Here is a 21,251-nt window from a genome sequence, read left to right on the forward strand (position 1 = left end):
TCTTCTCCTATCATTTTGGATCTCCCCCTCCCCCTCCCACTTTCAAATCTCTTACCCTGCTCATACCCTGTTTATGTTCCATAGTCTTTCAATATCAACTTTTAATTTGGCGTATTTCTGGTGTATTTCCTTCAGTTAGTCCTGATGAAGGGTCTCGACCTGAAACGTCGACTGTACCTCTTCCTAGAGATGCTGCCTGGCCTGCTGCGTTCACCAGCAACTTTGATGTGCGTTGCTTGAATTCCCAGCATCCGCAGAGTTCCTGTTGTTTGCATTTTAAAAACCATTTCTTTTGTTTTGTTCACATTCAGAGACAGGTTGTTGGCTCTGCACCAGTCTGTTAGCCACTGTACCTCCTCTCTGTATGCTGACTCGTTGTTCTTGCTGATGAGACCCACCACGGTCAGCTGCTCTCCCCAGTTTTGTGTGCTGTTTCCACTCCTACCCCTCCGCCAGCCTATCATCCTCCCTCACCTGAAATCACCTATCGTCTGCTCCATCTGTTCCCTCCACTGGAACTATCCCACTCCCTCGTCTGAAACCACCTATTGCCTGCTCCATCTCTTCCCTCCTCCTTGTTATACTGGCTTATCTGCTCACTATCTTTCATGAGGGTTTCAATCAGAAGTACTGACGTCCATTTCCTTCCACAGATGCTGCCTAACCTGTTGGGTTTCTCCAGCATTTTATGTAGTGCTGAAAGACACTGTGTGGGGATGATATATGACTAGAAATTCATAAGCCCTCCACGTGAGCTGCTGCATCTGTGGTCCAGGCACACTGTAGAGAGTGTGTTGCCAAAGTTCAAAGCAAGTATATTATCAATGTTATGTATAGTATATGTTACCATTTGCTACCCTGAGGTTCATTTTCTTGCAGGTATTCACAATAGGTCAATGAAATACATCAAAATTGCTTATTAATCAATTATTATTATTATTATTATTTTTTCTTCTTCTTTTCACTTTGCACAGTTTGTTGTCTTTTGCACATTGATTCTTTGTTCGTCTTTTGGGCTGGTCTTTTGTCGATTCTATTGAACTTCTTGCATTTACTGTGAATGCCCCCAAGAAACAATCTTAGGGTTGTATATGGTGACATCTTTATACTTTGATAATAAGTTTGTTTTGAACTTTGAACTTTATCGAACACAGACTGACAAACAATCCATGTCCAAAAGGAGATAAATTGTACAAATAGAAACAAAATCAAATAATAATAATAAAATAATAAAATATTACAGATAGGACAATCCATAATAATCATCTGGATATAATATTACAGGATAAACAAGCAAGAACAACTTACTTAATAGATATAGCCATTTCAACGACACGTAACATACAGAAATCACAAGTGACATACACCAGAAATACGCCGAATTAAAAGATGATATTGAAAGACTATGGAACATGAACAGGGCATACATTGTCCCAATAGTAATATCTACAACTGGTATCATGTCAAAGTCACTACACAATAACATTATACAATGAGGCCTACCCAGCAATACTTACATAAATCTCCAGAAAGCCACTAGAATAGTCCAAAAGTTCTTAGTAATTCAGAAATAAGTGTGCTTGGCTATGCCCGTACCTCAAGTTTTACCAGCTTGGACTGAGATAAAATAAAAATTATAACAGGAATAATTTGAAGCACTGTGCTGTCACAAATGCTGGCACAGAATTACCAACAAATGGAGAGATAATGATAGCAAATAGCAAAGGCAATAAGCACTTTCACTATACCCATATTAACTTATTCTTTTGCATAATGCCTTAGTATGAAACTGACCTAAAGAGTTTACAAAGAGAAATAAAAACTGAAATTGCAAATTTTATAAAACACTACATACACTTGGACATATTTCGAACATACTACCTAGGACAGAAGAAGAAAGAGAAATAACAGACATAAACAAAATATACAACAGTCAGATAAAACTTCTAAGGATATAATTTCATCAACAAGAACAGGATTCAGCATTTCATGTTAACAGATGCAATTCTGATAACGTAAATGAAAGCACAACCCAGAAAAATGAAGAAATTATCACTATAGAAGAAAAATTTAACCAATGGAAGAGCATGACCCTCCATAGAAGACATCCCCATGATCTGAGCAGACTAGATGTTGACAAGGAAGTGTTGAGAGTCTGGCTCGGAATTGGAGATCTCTTCTCAGAAACAAATATTCCTTGTGATAATACAGGTCCAGGTGGTTAATACAATAAAATATCAAAAATACACAATAAAAGACGAACAAATTCAAGATGATAAATGTAGAAAATGCCAAGGGAAACCAGAAACAATCCAACACATTACAGGATCCTGCAGCACTTTAACTCAATCTGATTACTTACACAAAAAACTTGCTTTAAAATATGAACTCGTAAAAGATACCATACCCTACTATAAATACTAGCTTGATCCAGTTTTAGCATCAGAGTTCCACAAATTCTATTACACCCAATCCTTTATTATAGATCGGACAATCCATAATCATCCAGATAAAATATTACAGGATAAACAAGAAAAATAACTTAATAGAATTAGCCATTTCAAACACACATAACATATAGAAGTCAGTGAGTTAAAAACAACAGAAATACACTGAATTAAAAGAGGATATTGTAAAACTAAGGAACATGAACAGGGTACACATTATTCCAATAGTAATTTCCAAAACTGGTAACATCCCAAAGGTACAACACTATTAAACAAGTAGGCCTCCACAGCAATACTTATGTAAATCTTCAGAAAGCCACAATACTAAAAACTACTAGAATACTCCAAAAGTTTCAAGCAAATGAGTGTGCTTGGCTATGTTTTTCCATGACCATGATAGTTCTTGGCAAATTTTACAGATGTGGTTTGCCATTGCCTTCTTCTGGCCAGAGTCTTTACAAGACATGTGCTCCAGCCATTATCAACAATCCTCAGAGACTGTCTGCCTGGCATCAATGATCACATAACCAAGGTTTGTGGTATGCACCAGCTGCTCATATGACCATCCACCACCTGCTCCCATGGCTTCACTTGACCCTGAATGGAGGGCTATTCAGGTATTACACCTTGCTCAAGTGTGACCTTGACCTGCAGGCTGATGGAGGGATGGAAAGAAGGACAACCTAACACCTCCTTTGGTAGAGACGTATCTCCACCCCACCATATTAAATATAAATACTGTGGTGCTCCAGGTGGGGGTGGGGGGTCAACAGCTCACCTCAGCATTCCTGGCGGGCAGTGCTATTTATTGTTCTTAATATGCATTTGTGGGATTATGGTGGGATATTCAAGTTCACTTATTGTTACACTTTAGCTTGGGTTATACAGTTTTTCACTTGTGTGTTTGTGGATCACCCTGACGGTAATCGGGGTGTGTAATAGTCACCTTCCCTGTCTGTGTGAGACTGAGTGGTTTTCTCCTCAGGTCGTAGTGCCTGGCTGTTTTTGAGCTTATCACAATAGAATTCGCAGTTGAACTAAACGAGCTTCTCTTGTCTGCCATCATGGACCAAATGCTTGCCATATTGGCGTAAGGAGCGGGATTAGAAATTGACGGTGAGATTGAAGAGCTATGATATTGGATGAAGCGCCTCAAAACCTGGAGAATAAGTCGAGGGACTGGGCAGTATGATTCCCTCACACCCCTGGGTCAGGCTCCCAAGGACAGGAAACTGATCTGGAGGGAGGACCCAGGAATCAAGCGTACCTAGGCTCCCCAACGCGGTGGAACATATCACTTGCCTCCCTTGCAGCTTGTGCCAGGGAACCCAGGATGCCGCCACTATGGGAGGACAGGCAATGCAGATGGCATCGCCAACAGTGCCAGAGAAAGAAGAGGACCAACAGGCCACAGAAATCAATACTACAAGGTCCACTCTGCCCCCTTCTGAAGCTTCCAAAACACAATGATACCACACACCTGAAACTTTACCTGGTGCAGGTCAAACTTGCTGCATGGCACAATGGATGGAGCTCCACAGAGATGGTGGTGAACCTTGCCATGGCACCAGAAGGGGATGGCTCTGTGGGCCCTCCTCAACCTAAAGATGGCTGGGCAGTGTGACTACAGAGCCCTCGTAATAGCTGTGGAGTGGTGTTTCGGGCAGAGGCCATTGGAGGAAGCAATGGGGGAAGAACTGGGCAGTAGGTGGTGCTGTGTGTGAGAAAGCCTGGTGGTGTTCACGGTACATCATCACCAGTTTGTTCAGCATGGCTGCACCCAGTTCTCCCTCAAGGCCCATGAAGTGCTTGCCATTCAGGCCTTTTTAAAGGTGCTAATGCTGTATCGCATTCGGCAGCCTATTTGCCTGACATCGCCATAATTGCTCGCGAAGGTGCTGACAGAGGCGTAGAGGGCTGAAGCAATATTTGCCCCCTAAGGTGTTCCAGAATCATCATGTGCACCTCGAGCCCAGGCGGAGGAGAAAACTGACGAGGAGGAACCTGTGAGACAGATCTGCACAGCACTGCACTGGCTCTGCGGTCTCTGCTAATGGTGTGACGAGACCCCGTGTAGCCTGTTACTACCCTGCACCAGTGCCTGCCACAGCCCAGTGCAGCCATCAGGAAACACCGAGGGGGTGGCACCGTCTGAGACCTCCAGCAAAATCCCTCCCTTGTCGCCTCTCCGGGTAGACCATTCGGGTGAAGAGCAGGGCTCATACATGGAGGGCATCAGGTGCCATGTGTTGGTGGACACAGACTCAACCATCACAACATCTGATTCTGCGTGTCCTCCCCAACACGGACCAGCCACGGATTACGACGGTGGTCCAGCTAGCTATGGTCACCGGCGACTGTGCGGCAATGCAAGGGAAGAGATGGCTGTGTATCACAGTGGGGATAAACACAGAGGAGTACCATGTGTGGCTAGCCAACTCCTGCTGCCGTTGGTCTGGACCAGCTGCCCTGCTGGGGGGCCCATGTGGTCATGCCGGGGGCAACACTCTACCTCGACACTGAAGCTGTGACTCTCCAGAAGGGCAGCACCAGGAAACAGACCCAGTGGGAGCAGCGACAACCACCACCCCACAGCAACCACCGCCCCATAGCAACCACCACCGGTCTCACAGCGGCCTGCCGCAGTGCAGCACACCCCACTGTGGCCCAACACAACACAGCAGAACCAGGGGAATGCGCTGGTGGCAGGGCTTCAGGTGGCAGCTGGCGGTGAGTTAGACCTCCCCATCATTGACCAGCAGCTGTGCAGCGAGCAGGTGAGCGACTGCATTCTGGCCCAGGTGAGCAGATGGCTGAGTGTGGGACAGTGGCCAGGGTTGTGGGAGTTCTCCACCCTGAATCCAGAGGCCAAAGCCCTATACTCTCAGTGGGGTGCGCTGGAGGAGTGTGATGGGCTGCTGTTCCAGTGGTGGTAATTTCCCGATGGCAATGGATATCCACTGCAGCTGATGGTTTCTCCAGTGCATAGGCTGCTGGGAGCTGGCCATTTTGGGTTGCAAAGACCTTGGGCAAGTTGGCAGAATGCTTCTATTGCTTTGGGTGCAGGCAAGATGTGGAGCTGTTCATCCACGGCTGCGACACTTGCATGTCCCAGATGGGGCCAGGCTGCCAGTCTAGGGCACTAATGCAGCAATACCTGTTGGGGTGCGTAGGGACGGACATCCTGTGCCCCTTCCCCTGCACTGATGCCAAGAACTGCTACGTTCTCATGGCCATAGATTACTTCACATAGTGGCCAGAGGAATACGTGGTCCCAGACCGGAGCACCACTTCAATCGCTGAGAGACTCGTGGAGTAAAAGTTGGAGTGTTTTATCTGCACTCTGGCAACGCAGTTTGCCATCTGCTTCAGTCAGCACCAGCATAATTGGGATTGCCACCTACCCCTAGTATTGTGGGCATACCGGACTGCAGTTCAGGTGAGCACCAGGTATATGCTGGCTGCGCTCATGTTCAGGTGGGAGCTGTGAGCTGTGCACACCAGTGGATCTGGTACTTGGCAGCCCCCCCCCCGCCCCCCGAGCCAGAGGTTTACCGGGGAGGCTGGGTTGGAGTACCTGCAGGACTTCAGGGGCACCTGTGGGCTTTTCACGATGCAGCTCGGCAGAACCAAAGCACAGCCAGCGGCTGCCAAAGATGGCTGATGATGCCTGCAGCTGGGGACAAGACTTTACAGTGAGGGACCGAGAATGGGTCTACTGCCCCTCCCAGAAGAAGGGACTATTCCCCCAAACTGGGAAGCCACTCACTGAGGCTCAACGCATCTCCAACATGGTGTATCGAGTGCGGTTGCTTGAGCATCAGAAGGCATTTGTGCTGCACGGGGACCGGCTGGCACCGTATTGGCCCTTGGCCACCACCGACCTAGTGAATCTAAAGGAAGCAAATGATAGATCGGGTGTCCTGCTTCTTGCCTCACCAAACAATGCCTCCCCTGAGGGGATGGGGAAGTCCAAACACCTCCCAGCATCCCAGGCAGCAGCCTCAACCACCAATGGGATGCTTGGACTTTCTGTGGACTGTGGAGTTGCTGGCGACAGTGAATCCTCAGGTGAGGTCATTGTGGCACTTGCAGGGGTGGGGGGCATTGTCAACATCTCGCCCCAGCATTCCTGACGGCCAGTGCTATTTATTGTTCTTTTTGAATTGCGTTCGTAGGATTAAGGTGGGATGTTCAAGTTAATTTATTGTTACATGTTAGCTTGGGTTATACAATTATTTGTTTCTGTGTTTGTGGGTCACCCTGACCAGAGTGTGTAATAATCACCTCCTCCGTCTGTGTGAGACTGAGTGCTTATCTTTCCGGGACATAGTGCCCTGTCTGTTTTTGTGCCCACTGGAAAAAAACTAGCAGTTGAGCTAAACAAACTTCTCTTGTCTGTCATCACGGACCAAATACCGGCCACAATACATTAAATAAATAAATACCGAGAACATGAGTTGTAGAGTCCTTGGAGGTGAGTCTGTAGGTTGTGGACTCAGTTTAATGTTGAGGTGAGTGAAGTTATCCACTCTGATTCAAGGTCTTGATGGTTGAAGGGTAATAACTGTTGTTGAACTGGTGTTGTGGTCCTCGGCTCCTGTACCTTCTTTCCGATGGCAGCAGTGAGAAGGGAGTGTGGCCTGGATGGTGAGTGCTCTTGATGATGGATGCTTATTTCCTGCAACAGTGCTCCCCACACAGACATTTACACTTAAAGCTAGTGTTGTGTCTCTGCCTTTCTTACAGATCTTGTGCACACTACATCTGAACAACAGCCATTGCATTATTTATAAATATTAAGTGATTATTTTGCCAGTTCAATGTCATTATTGTATTTTTACAGAGGCTTCCCAATATCCACAGTACTAATGCATGTTTTCCTGAATTTATGTTTCCTGATTTATTTTAGCAAATATAATTTTTAAAACATTAATTAAATGCTGCACCAAATCATTTTAAAGCCGTTCAAAATAGAATGGCAGTTCTGCCTTTTCACAGTTGTGTTCATACTCGCATTATCTCCGAAGGAAACTCTTGACACTCATAAGAATGCCTCGGGTTTCCGACAGAAACTGGCGGACACATTTGTTAGCAGTCCAGATCCACTATTTCTAATCTGCACAAGAGGCAAAAAGAACTATTATGTAACTGAGTTCAAAACTCTTTGTTCAGTTTATAGCCAAAGTTAGTTATATAGGAGAAAATAACTAGGTTAGCAAAATATGCTACAGAAGCAGGCACTGACTCCAGCTTGGACGCCACACCACACTGGTGGACTCCAATGCTTCTCACCTCTCTCCTGGGCAGCTGTAAACAGGCGACACCATGGGTTGATGCTTAGCCCTCACTACAACTGAGACCACACAGCTCCCCCAACCCCCGCACCATCCGATCCTGCTGCCCACCAATAAATCAGTAAATTGGACTTGCCGCATTCCACATTAACAATGTCCAAGAAAAGTGACTAAAATGATCACTCACCATTAAAGCGCAAACCACCTTCATGCACCAACTCCTCCGAAGCCTCTCTGACACAGACAGTAGTACAATCTGCACAGTCCAGCTCCTTCAGTTTCTCTGCCAACGAGCAACTTGCTGATGGGATCATTCTTAATGTCCTACAGGGTCTTACAATCATTAAAAAAACTTAAAAAAGGGACAATAACACCATTGTTTAGCCCCATAGAAGTAATTGTAACTGAGTGTGCAGCCATCTTAGTGGAGACTGTGACTCAGGATACATAGTAAGACCTTAGAACTGGTCCCAGACTACCCAACCAGGGGAACATCCTCACTGCATTAAACCTGTTAGAATTTTGTAAATTCCATCAAAATCTCCTCTCTTTCTTCTAAACTCCAGTAAATGCCAGCCTGGTTGATTCAATCTCTTCTCAACCATTACTGCAACCATTCTGAGAATCAGTCCAACAGGACTGGAAAGGAAGGGGACATAAGCCAGAATAAGAAGTTGGAGGGAGGGGATAGAGTACAAGCTGGCAAGAGGTAGGTGAAACTATGTGATTCACCTGCCCATCACCTTGTCTGGTGCCCCTGCTCCTTCCCTTTTTCCCCATGATCCACTCTCCAGTCAGAACCCTTCTTCTTCAGCCCTTTACCACTTTCACCTATCATCTCCCTGCTTCTTACTTCATCTCCCCTTCCCCACCCAGCCACCTTTCCCCTCATCTGGTATCACCTATGACCTGCCAGCTTGTACTCCTTCCACTCCTACCTTCTACCTTCTTATTCTTGCTTCTTCTCCCTTCCTTTCCAGTCCTGATGAACGACCTACACCCAAAATGTTGACTGTCTGTGCCTTTCCTCAGCTGCTGTTCATCTGGTGAGTTCCTCCAGCATTTTTTGTATGCTGATCTGTATGAACAGTATGGAAGACAAACTTTTCACCGAACCCTGGTTGAGGCCTCCACTGGTTGGGATCGACAATGGATGTTGTGTTCTAGTTATGTATATTGATACACAAGCCAACATGCACACCAGGGCAGTATGATATGGAGAGCAAGCTGTTGCCTATGCAGTAGGCTTGCCTCTTCTTGCATCTGATGATTCCAAGGTAACAGCAGAAACCGATACAATTTGGCACCAGCAATGTCACAGAAGTTGCAAGTTCAGTGTTGAACTCAACATAGTCCCTGCCTCAGGGACTCAGGCTCCGTATTTTTCCCCGGAGATTACTCCTGAAACCTTCCCCATGAATGGGGATAGCTGCAGTCAGTGGATGAGCTGCCAACATCTGCTAATGAGCCCCATCTGCCTGAACGGACTGGTTTTAAGGCACCAATAACCCTCCTTTGCCCTTCGTCTGTCGGTAGAAATGGTTCTGCCATGCTTATTAGCTAAGCCACATGTGAAGGCCCAGAGCTGGACTTGGTTGTCAGAGGTTCTTTGAGATGTATGCCACTGAAAAATAAATGAAAACATCTTTTAATTTCTGGAATGACTAACATTAAACCTGGCAGACTGCAGAAAGTGGGAGACAGGTAGTTGGAATAATTCAAGGAGAGTTGACCTATGATACTCCACTATTGTCTTGGAATCTTCTGTGAAACCAAGCAGTTCATTGGCCAGAGTGAAAACAGGTGAGGTCCTTAGTTAGATATGTAAATTAACTGTGATGGTGACATCAGGCCTGGGAGATATAAATAGGTTTGAGAGAGTTGAACACTAAATTAAAGAGAGCATGAGATAGTGCTAGAGAAAGCCCAAAGACACAGGATATGTTTTAGGTTAAACAAGCGTTCCAGAATAGTAGCCTCTTCCACTGCCAGGGTGAGGTTAAATTCAAACTAAAGGAATTGCAACTTGCGCTCTGCCTGGGTACTTCACAACCCAAAGGCATGCATGTTGAATTCTCAACTTCAGATAAACCACTTTCCTACTGTTTCCCATCTGTCCCTTTCCCCTCTCCTCCTGGTACACCCATTTCCTCATACATTTACCCAATTCCCCCCACCACCCTCTTTTCCCCCTCCCCCATCCACTTCATCTGCCCATCACCTACAATTCCATCTCCTTCACTATTCCCATCTGCCTTTCCCATGTCCCTTATTTAATTCCATGCTCCATCCTCCTTTCCTGTTGCACTCTGTCTTTCTGTGGCCCTTCAAAACCGTCAACTATTACCTCCCAGCCTCTTCAGCTATTTCCGTTCTTCACTCCTTACCTAGATCATGTTCCTCACCTGTTGCTCTCCTGTTCTTCACTCCTGGCTTTCCACTCTCCCTTCCTTCACCTGCCGATCACCCATGCTCACCTGGATCCATTCATTGCTTGCTGTCCCTTGCTCCAGCCCTTGCTCTCACCTCTTTATTCTGGTTACCTCCCCTCTTTCTTACAGTACAGCTGAACGGTCTTGAGCCAAAATGTTGACTGTCCATTTCCCTCTGAACCACTGAGTTCCTCCAGCAAGGTATCAACATATCCCATCTCAAAAATAATCTCATTATTCTCATCAAGTAAGCACACAGTACCAACTCACACCTAACAAGCAGTAATAATTGGTAAAAGAGATTCTGCAGATGCTGGAAACCTTGAGCAACACCCAAAATGCTGGAGGAACTCATCAGGCCAGGAGGTATCAATGGAAGGGAAGAAACAGTCGACGTTTTGGTCTGAGGCCTTTCATCAACACACCTGATTCTGATGAAGAGTCTCGGTCTAAAGCAGTGACAGTTTATTTCACTCGAAAGGTACTTCTTGACTTGTTGAGTTCCTCCAGCATTTTGCCTATCGTTCCAGATTCCAACATTTTGTATCGAGAACAATGTCCCCGTGAAAGTTGGGCCTTCCTGATTCCCCGTCGTTACTAGAAACCCTTTGGAAACCTTCATTGTAACTGTGGCGCCCATTATCCCCACAACAATGGAAATTACATTATATCTTGGTACTGGCTCTTTGAAAATATACCCAAAGATGAACTGGGTTTCCCCATCACACTATTTTTGCAGTTATTCTTGTAGGGAAATGTATCGTAGCAACTGTGTTAGTGGCTAGGGCAAGCACAGTGACATGGTTAATAGATATATTGTCTGACAGCAGTAGAGATCGAGGCTCAATCCTATCTCTGGGAGTTGTCAGTTTGAAGCTTGTATGTTCACCCTGTGATCACATGTATTTCTTCCAGGTGATCTGGTTTCCTTCCACATTCCAGAGGCATGCTGATTAGCCTCTAGAGAGCTCCAGAACTTAGTTTCTTTTAGGTCACCCATGGCAGTAAGGTCAATAGGAGGTTTCAGACAGGAATAATCCAACCAAAGCCTCAATGATGAAGATGGTAGAAGATAATGACACATAACAATGGCAGTGAAGGGTCTCCCATCCTCTTGCATTCCATCCCACTGGACCCTGATCTTGATCTGTCAAGGACCACGTGGTGGATGCTCGTGCATCAGCCTCCCCAGTTAAACAAAGTCACGCAAAGGCATGCTCCATTATGGAATCCGCCGGACTAGACATGCCCAGGCATCATCCCTGATGAAGATGGCAGAGTTTGTCATTGAAACATCGGTTATAATCGATATCTGTACCCAGCTGGAAGCTGGTGAAGAGTTTATTCGTCATATATGCTGGGAAAGCACTAGAATCTTTTCCAAGCATACTCAAAATCTCAGGAAATTAAAATAATAAACTGAAGTAATGATTGTGAATCAGAGCCTTGTAACTGTTATTCATCAATCTATTTGCTGATGAAGAAAATTGTCCAATCAAGAGACAAAAAGTCAGCCCATTTTTAATAAGGTCACAACAAAATCTGATTGTCAGTAATCATGGAATGGAATTAATTTAGCCAAAGCAAAAGTGATTATAAGCATTTTCAGTTATTCAGGCTGAGGTGAATGTTTAGCCAGCATCCTTTAGACTGCAGGCAGGAGCTTTGTTAGAAACATTTGTAGAAACTAAATGATTTTTTTTGTCCTCTGCCTTCCACAGCATTGTAGAATTTTCCTTTCGTTCTTTTCCCTCTCTTTCTCTGGCCTTGATTATCACATGGAGACAGAGGCATATTCAGATGTAACATAAAACAATCCACTGGAGAAACTAGGCAGGTTGATGTTTCAGTTCGAGACACCTCATCAGGCTTGGGAAATGTCGACTGTCCATTTCCTTCCACAGATGCTATCTCACCTGCTAAGTTTCTCCAGCAGTTTGTTTTTGGATTGCCTTGAAATACAAACTAAACTGCTAGCAAATCAATGATTTATATCCTACCTTCAATTACAACCAGAATTTGAGGGAATGTACAATCCATGTACACTACTGTACAGCAGATATTAGATGATAGAAAACTGATGAATTTCCAGACCAGATAGACATATCTTAAACTTCCATCTATTTCTAATAGATGGTCAATCTGAAACATTAACTGTATTTCTTCCATAACTGACTATGTCTGGTTGGCTGAGAGCTTTTTGTCTCTTCCAATTTCCAACATACTTAATCTTTATGTTTTGTATTAGACCGTAAGTCCATAAGACATAGGAACAAGTTAGACCATTTGGCCCATTGAGTCTGCTCTAATATTCAATCATGGCTGATTTATCTTCCCTCCCAACCCCATTCTCATGCCTTCTCCCCGTAATCTTTAATGACCTTTCTAATAAAGAACCATAAACCTCTGCTTTAAATATACCCAGTGACTTGGCCTTCACAATGAATTCCACAGATTCTAAAGAAATTCCTCCTCATCTTTGTTCTAAAGGAGTGGCCTTCTCTTCCGAGGCTGTACCTTCTGGACATTGACTTTCCCACTATTGAAAACCTCCTCTCCACAGCCACTAACCTTTCTAATATTCCATAGTTTTGAACAAGATCTCCTCGTTCTTGTAAACTCCAATAAGTACAGGGCTAAAACCATCAAACACTTTAACCCTTTCATTACATAGAAACATAGAAACACAGAAAATAGGTGCAGGAGTAGGCCATTCAGCCCTTCGAGCCTGCACTGCCATTTATTATGATATGGCTGATCATCCAACTCAGAACACCGCCCCAGCCTTCCCTCCATACCCCCTGACCCCGTAGCCACAAGGGCATATCTAACTCCCTCTTAAATATAGCACCATCTCCAATGCCAACACATTTTTTCTTAGATAGATATAGGGCCCAAAGCTGCTCACAATACTCCAAGTGCAGTCTGACCCAGATTCTCTGTCAATGCCTTATAAAGCCTCAACATCATGTCTTTGCTTATGTATTCTAGTCCTCTTGAAATGAATGCTGATTTTGCATTTGCCTTCCTTACCACCAACTCAACCTATAAGTTAACTTGAATGGAATCCTGCTCGTGTCTCTTTGGCACCTCTGAATCTAGAATCCTAGAGCTCGTGGTTGTATTCTTCAATCCGTTACACCATTAGCGCAAATCGGCAGATATAATGCATCTGGTGTTGTTGAACTTCAGTCAAAAGTACACAGCAAATACATGTCTTTATAAAAGAACCAGCTTTTTATGAATACAATTGTCACCCTTGTTCTAGGCACGTGTCAAGGAGCAGGAGTGGGTGCCATTGCTATAACAAAGGATAAGGGGCCAGGCAAACTCAAAGGTCTTAAGGTGGATAAATCACCTGGACTAGGTGGACTACATCCCAGAATGTTGAGAGAGGTTGCTGAAGAGATAATGGATGAATTGGTCATAATCTTTCAAGAATCACTTGATTCTGGCACACTCCTGGAGGACTGGAAAATTGCAAATGTCACTCTACTCTTTAAGAAGGGAGGAAGGCAAAAGAAAGGAAATTATAGGCCAGTTAGCCTAAACTCAGTGGTTGGGAAATTATTGAAGTCTATTATTAAGGATGAAGTTTTGGGGTACTTGCAGACTAATGATGAAATAAGTCAAGGTCAGCATGATTTCTGTAAAGGGAAATCTTGCCTGACAAATCTTCAAGGAATTAACAAGAAGGGTGGAACAAGGAGAGGTAGTGGATGTCATTTGCTTAGATTTTCAGAGGGCATTTGATAAGGTGCCACACATGAGGCTGCTTAACAAGATAAAACCCCATGGTGTTACAGGAAAGACACTGGCATGGATAGCTGAATGACTGACAGGCAGGAAGCGTGAGTGGGAATAAAAGGGGCCTTTTCTGGTTGGCTGCAAATGACTAGAGTGTTCCTCAGGGGTCAGTATTGGGACCGATACTTTTCACATTGTTTGTCAAATATTTGGATGATGGAATTGATGGCTTTTTGGCAAAGTTTGCGGATGACATGAAGATAGATGGAGGGGTAGGTATTGCTAAGGAAGCAATGTGATTGCAGCAGGATGTAGACTAATCAGAAGAATAGGCAAAAAGGTGGAAGATGGAATACAGTGTCGGAAAATGTATGATAAAAAGTATTATTCCTTTTGTAAAAAGAATAATAGTGCAGACTATTATCTAAATGGGGAGAAAATTCAAACATCAGAGATGCAAAGGGACTTAGGAGTCCTCGTGCAAGACTCCCAGAAGGTTAATTTACAGGTTGAGTCTGTAGTAAAGAAGGCAAATGTAATGTTGGCAGTTATTTCAAGGGGAATAGAATATAAAAACAAAGATACAATTATGAGGCTTTTGAAGACACTAATCCGGCTGCAGTTGGAGTATTGTCAACAGTTTTGCAAAACATATCTCCAAAAGAATGTGTTGATATTGGAGAGAGTCCAAAAAGGTTCACGAGGATGATCTTGGGAATGAAGGGGTTAACATGAGGACCATTTGGAAACTTTGGGCCTGTACTCACTGGAATTTAGAAGGATGTGGGAGGATCGCATTGAAACCTAGCGAATGCTGAAAGGACTAGATAAGGTGGATGTGGAGAGGATGTTTTCTATGGCGGGGGTATCCAGAATGAGAAGGCACAGCCTCAAAACTGAGGGACAACCTTTTTGAATAGACATAAGGAGGAATTTTTTTAGCCAGAGTGTAGTGAATCTGTGGAATACTCTGCCACAGAGTGCGGTGGAAGCCAAGTCCATGGGTATATTTAAAGCAGAAGTTGATATGGCAAGAAGGCAGGAGTATGGGAATGAGTGGAATCCGGGTTTAGCCATGATGGAATGGCAGGGCAGACTCAATGGCTGAATGGCCTAATTATGCTCCTATGTCTTGTGGTCTTATCGAAAACTGAATGTCCACTTTGCTCCACAAATGCTGATTGTATATTGTTACTGTGCCTCAATTAGCTTTGGAAGAGCAGTTGCACTGCAAATTTAACCATTTCTCCTTTCCCTCCTGTCATGCTGTAATCCTCCTAAGTTAAATTAGGTTTATGTTAATGTTCCAGGCCACATAACCCTGGATTTAGACTGTCTATAGTCCCCTGATAACTTAATATTAAGGATATAAAGTCATAATGCTTAATTTACTGGATGAGCATCTGATGGCTTCAGCTATCATTGAAGAGGCAAGTTCAAACTCCACTAAATGGCTAGATGGAACTTGCCTTAAATAAATCTGGAAGTTGAACAGTTCAAAACCAACTGGAAGGATTCAGCAGGTCAAGCAGCATCTGTGGACAGACCTCAACTAATTATTGGGTCAAGATCCATCATCCGGACATGAAACGTCTCCTGTCTATTTCAGACTACAGAAGCCGCCTGACCTACTGAGTTCCTCCAACCATTTGCTATTTTGCTCCAGATTCCAATATTTCCAATCCCTCATGTCTCTGGAATTTAAAAAGCTAGCAGCAGTAATGATAATCATGTAATTCTTCAAATGCACGTTGTGGAAAAACACCATCTGGTTCTGGCTTCCATTCCTTCATGGGAAGGAAGGCTGCAGCGTTAGATTGTCTGGCTAATTCAAACCTGCCAACATGTTTGACTCTTCAACACTAGGCTGACTGAATCACTAAGGGATGGACAACAACTCCTGATCTAAACAGTTGCTTCCATGTGCTGGGATAAAATAAGCTTGGACTTTACAATCAGTGGGTTGAGATGACATGAACATAGGGCAGTACAATACTGGTACAGGCCCTTTGGCCCATCATGCATGTTCTGGCACGCTGACAATATAAACTGCACATCTGCCTGTATATTCTCTAAATCCTTCCATTGTCTGCATGTGTTGAACTTGACAAAAAAATGAGTGGTAAATAAAGGCAAACATGAAGGACATAAAAAATTGAAAAATACAGTATTTTATTTTTTAGTTAAAGTTTTTTGTGTTTCAATAGCACTATAGGGCTATTTAAAAAATCAGAAACCACACCATTTTAAAAGCTTCTTCCCCTAGGCAGTAAATCTGATCATCAATTCTAGTTAGCTCTTCCTCCCCATGTATTACATCAGTCACTGTGCTGTAAACACCTTAAGCTATTCTAATAATCCTGTTTATATTGTGAGTACAGCACTGTGCAAAAGTCTTAGGCACATATATATAGCTACAAAATTTTGCACAGTACTGTGGTAATTTGATGCATTGCACTGTACTGCTGCCCCAAGAAAAGAAAACAAATTCTTAACGTATGTAAGTGATAATAAACCTGATTCTGATATGGGTCTCTATTGTGGATTGAGAATGGGAAGGGGGCAAGGAGAGGGGAATCATGGTTGGGAAAGGGGGAAGGGAGAGGGAAGGGAGGGGGAGGGAGTAGGAAACACCAGAGGGGCATTCTATAATGATCAATTAACCAATTATTTGGAATCAAATGGTGTCTCAGGGCTGGGTGTTTCTACACCTGTGTACTCCTTCTCTGACACCTGCCCCAAACTCCTCCTATGGTGCTTCACCCTTGCCATTCCCAACATCCTTTGCTCCTGACAGTTTTGCAAACTCACTCTCTGCTGCATGTTGAGAAATGCAGTACTGTGCAAAACTCTTGACACCCTAGCTATTGTAATGTGCCTAAAACTTATGTTTTAGGCAATGCTGGCATTTATGCATTCACAATACATCACAGCAAATTCCTGATACGTGTAAATATATACAGTGAATAAAGTTCATCCTTGATCGTTGAGACTTTGTTTTGTGACTTGCCAGTTCAACCTATGGTGAGAAAGGGATGAACGAGCTATTGACCATGTTTTCTACTCGATAGTATTTGTTAATCCAGAAAAAGAACAGAACTTGAGAGTGTGGGGACTTCAGCAGAAGATGCTCTGGGTCCAAGTACCCATGACCTGGTGCAATGTTACACATATCCAATAAAATAACATTTACACAGAGTAACGGTTGTAACTGTGAAAGCCAAATATAAAAGCCTTCAGAATGGGAAAGAACTCTAAAATATCTTTTCACAGTGTAAGAGGTACAACATCATGGTCTGAAGGGCCCGTACTATGATGTAGTGTTAGACACACAGTGGCTACTTTATTAGGTATACCTGCATACCAGTTCAATAATGCAAATATCTAATCAGCCAATCATGTAACAGCAACACAATGTATTAAGGCACACAGACATGGTCAAGAGGTTCACTTGTTCTTCAGACCAAACATCAGAATGGGGGAGGAACATGATCCAAATGACTTTAACCATGGAGTTGCTGACAGACAGGGTGGTTTGAGTACCTCAGAAACTGCTAACTTCCTAGGATTTTCATGCACAACATCTCTAGAATTTACAGAAAACAGTCTAAAACAAAGACATCTAGTGAGTGGCAGTTCTGTAGGGAAAAACAACTTGTTAATGAGAGAGAGGTGCAGTCGACGTTTCAGGCCGAGACCCTTCGTCAGGACTAACACAAGTTAGTCCTGACGAAGGGTCTCGGCCTGAAACGTCGACTGTACCTCTTCCTACAGATGCTGCCTGGCCTGCTGCGTTCACCAGCAACTTTGATGTGTGTTGCTTGAATTTCCAGCATCTGCAGAATTCCTGTTGTTTTTATTAATGAGAGAGGTCAGAGGAGAATGGACAGATTAATTCAAACTAACAGGAAGGCGACTGCAACTCAGATGACCATATGTTGCAACGTTGATGTGCAGGAGAACATCTTTGAATGCACAGCATGTCAAAACTTGAAGCAGGTGGGCTACAGCAGCAGAAGACTGAGAACATGCTCTCAGTGGAGCACCTAACAATGTGACCACTGAGTGTTTGTTCAAGATGCAGCCTGAGCCACTGAGTTTTTCCAGCATTTTCTGTTTTTATTTTATTTCTGATCTCATGGTACTACCTGAAGAAAGATACTGTCCTGATCATAATTCCTCCTTTGATGCCTCCACCAAGAATATTCATCTTCTATGCTTTTCAAGATATTTTAGGCTATTGAATCTGCCTCGCAACAAATGACAATGCTTTAAAAATTAATGAATTGCGGAACGTTGTCAGGTGCCCTAAGAATCGATGAGATGCAATCTCATGCAAATCCATTCTTCCTGCTTACAATATGTTTGTACAGTAGATTTAACCCTTTTTCCCATGACATGAGCATAATTCGGAGTGAACAGACACTCCTGTTCCGAGCGTCACTCTATGGATATACAAATAATCTCTGTATACAAGACATTTTACGTATTCATATTTATTACATTCATTTTATCCTTATCTTTTGTGGGGTTTATTTGTGCTATATCAGATCCAGAGTAACAATTATTTAATTCTCCTTCACACTTGTTTACTGGAAATGACATTAAACTATCTTGAATCTTGAATCTTCTGGAGTTTTGACAGGAAAATGGACATATCCAAGGATGTCTAAAAATATCAAATGCAGAATCATTCCTGGCAACTGCTAGCAATTGTTTAATCCATGTTTGATCCGCCTGATTCAGTGGACACCATAAGTTCAGTGGTAAGCATTCTTAAATCAGTATCAGGTTCAATTCCTGGCATTGTCTGTAAAGAGCTTGTATGTTCTCCACATGACTGCATGGGTTTTCTCCGGGTGCTCTGGTTTCCTCCCACTGTCCAAAGACATACCAGTTGGTGGGTTAATTGGTCATTATATATTATCCCACAATTTGCCTACGGTTAAATTTGGGGTTACCTGGTTGTACAGCTTGAACGACAGGAAGGGCTATGCTGCACTGTCTCCGAATGAATAAATAAATAAATATATCTTGTTTATTCATAGGGTATGGGTGTTGCTGCAAAAGCTAACATTAAATATCCAATCTAAATTGAAAAGCTTAAAAGGAAAAGTCTATAAAAAGTAGTGGATATGGCCCAATCCATCACAGGTAAAGCCTTCCCCTTCACTGAGCAGATCTACATGGAGTTGTGGATAATGAAGTAGGTTTTCAAAGCTTGCAGAGAAATTTAGACCAGTTAGAAAAGTGGGCTGAAAGATGGCAGATGGAGTTTAATGCTGATAAATGTGAGGTGCTACATTTTGATAGGACTAACCAAAATAGGACATACATGGTAAATGGTAGGGCATTGAAGAATGCAGTAGAACAGAGGGATCTAGGAATAATGGTGCATAGTTCCCTGAAGGTGGAATCTCATGTAGATAGGGTGGTGAAGAAAACTTTTGTTATGCTGGCCTTTATAAATCAGAGCATTGAGTATAGGAGTTGGGATGTAATGTTGAAATTGTATAAGGCCAAATTTGGAGTATTGTGTACAGTTCTGGTCACCAAATTATAGGAAAGATGTCAATAAAATTGAAAGGGTACAGAGGAGATTTACGAGAATGTTGCCTGGGTTTCATCTCCTAAGTTACAGAGAAAGGTTGAACAAGTTGGGTCTTTATTCTTTGGAACGTAAAAGGTTGAGGGGGGACTTGATAGAGGTATTTAAAATTATGAGGGGGATAGATAGAGTTGACATGGATAGGCTTTTTCCATTGAGACTGGGGGAGATTCAAACAAGAGGACATGAGTTGAGAGTTGGGGGCAAAAGTTTAAGGGTAACATGAAGGGGAAACTTTTTTACTCAGAGAGTGGTCGCTGTGTGGAACGAGCTTCCAGCAGAAGTGGTTGAGGCAGGTTCGATGTTGTCATTTAAAGTTAAATTGAATGGCTATATGGACAGGAAAGGAATGGAGGGTTATGGGCTGAGTGCAGGTTGGTGGGACTAGGTGAGAGTAAGAGTTCGGTACAGACTAGAAGGGCCGAGATGGCCCGTTTCCGTGCTGTAATTGTTATATGGTTATATGGAGTGCTGATGCAGGAAAGCAGCATCCATCATCAAGGACCCCACCAGCCAGGTAATGCTCTACTCTCACTGATACCATCAGGAAGGATGTATGGGAGCCTCAAGTCTCATATCACCAGGTTCAGAAACAGTTATTACCCCTCAGCCATTAAGCACTTGACCAGTGAGGATAGCTTAACTAACTCACTCCCACCAAAACTGAACTGCTTCCACAACCTATCAACTCACTTTCAAGGACTCTACAATTCATGTTCTCAATATTTATTTACTTATCTAGTGTGGTGAGCATTTGGCCTATGAAGACAGACAAGAAAAGCTCATTTAACTCAATAGCTAGTTTTATTGCGACAAACGTAAGAACAAACCTGGCACTATGACCCAGGGAGAGAACCCACTCAGTCGCATACAGACAGGGAAGTAATAATACACACCCCAGATAAAGTCAAGGTGACCCATAAACACACGTGTGAATAAATGTATAACCCAAGCTAAAATGTAACAATAAATGAACTTGAACATCCCACCATAATCCCATGAAAGCATTTTAAAACAACAACAATAAATAGTGCTGATCACTGGGAATGCAGGGGAGCTGCCTCCGCCCCTGGGTGCCACACTGCCCCCACTTGAGGGGTCAGCCATCCTTGGCAACCCCAGAGTCCACAAAAAAGTCCAAAATTCTCAGTGGTGGTTGACGCCACCACCTGGGGCACTGTGCGGTGGCTGTAGCCCTCCCATGGGAGGCACTCTTTGGTGAGGCAACAGGCTGGGCACCCTGAGTGTCACTCCCTTCCTTTAGCCTTGCTGCCTCGGTGGTGACTGAGGGCCGATATGGTGCCTGCCGATCCTGATGCAGTATGACTGCCTTCCACTGCTCAGGCAACCGCACCCGGAATGCCACATTGGAGATGCAGTCAACCATCTCTCCCAACGACTTCTCAGCTTCCAAGCTACTGTCCCTCCTTCTGGGTGGGGCAGTAGACCCATATCAGGGCCTCCACCAGGTATTGCCACATTAGCACCCCAGACTGGTGGCCCTGCCCCTTCTGGGACAGGCAAACATCACAGCAATGCATGAACAGCTCCACATCCTGGGGTGCCTGTACCCAGGCTAGTAAAACCAATCATGTAGCTTACCCTACATCTTGCAACCCCGAAATGGCCAGCCCCCACCAGCCTGTGCACCAACTGCAGCACCGTAGTGAGGAACCTGCAGGGGACCACCAGCTGCAAGAGATGTCTTTTGTTGTTGGAC

The sequence above is a fragment of the Mobula hypostoma genome, chromosome 15, assembly GCF_963921235.1.
Source record: "Mobula hypostoma chromosome 15, sMobHyp1.1, whole genome shotgun sequence".
Taxonomy (NCBI): Eukaryota; Metazoa; Chordata; class Chondrichthyes; order Myliobatiformes; family Myliobatidae; genus Mobula; species Mobula hypostoma.